Below are 211 nucleotides of genomic sequence, written 5' to 3' on the forward strand. Positions count from 1 at the left end.
TCAGTATAGTTGAGAAGTCTGTATTACTCATTTATTTTATTAAATGTTTAAAGACTTAAGTTGCCTATTTCATGGCGAGTTGAATATATTATTTTATTCTAAGTTGTTCATTTGAGTTAAAGTTTTGAAAAGTTGTGTTTGTTGAATTTTATATAGTTTTAAGCTTTTGCATGCTTAAGTTAGTCTTCCGCTTGTAGTCAGCCAAAATGAG

This window comes from Solanum tuberosum, unplaced genomic scaffold (genome assembly GCF_000226075.1).
Source record: "Solanum tuberosum cultivar DM 1-3 516 R44 unplaced genomic scaffold, SolTub_3.0 scf00154, whole genome shotgun sequence".
NCBI classification, from domain to species: domain Eukaryota; kingdom Viridiplantae; phylum Streptophyta; class Magnoliopsida; order Solanales; family Solanaceae; genus Solanum; species Solanum tuberosum.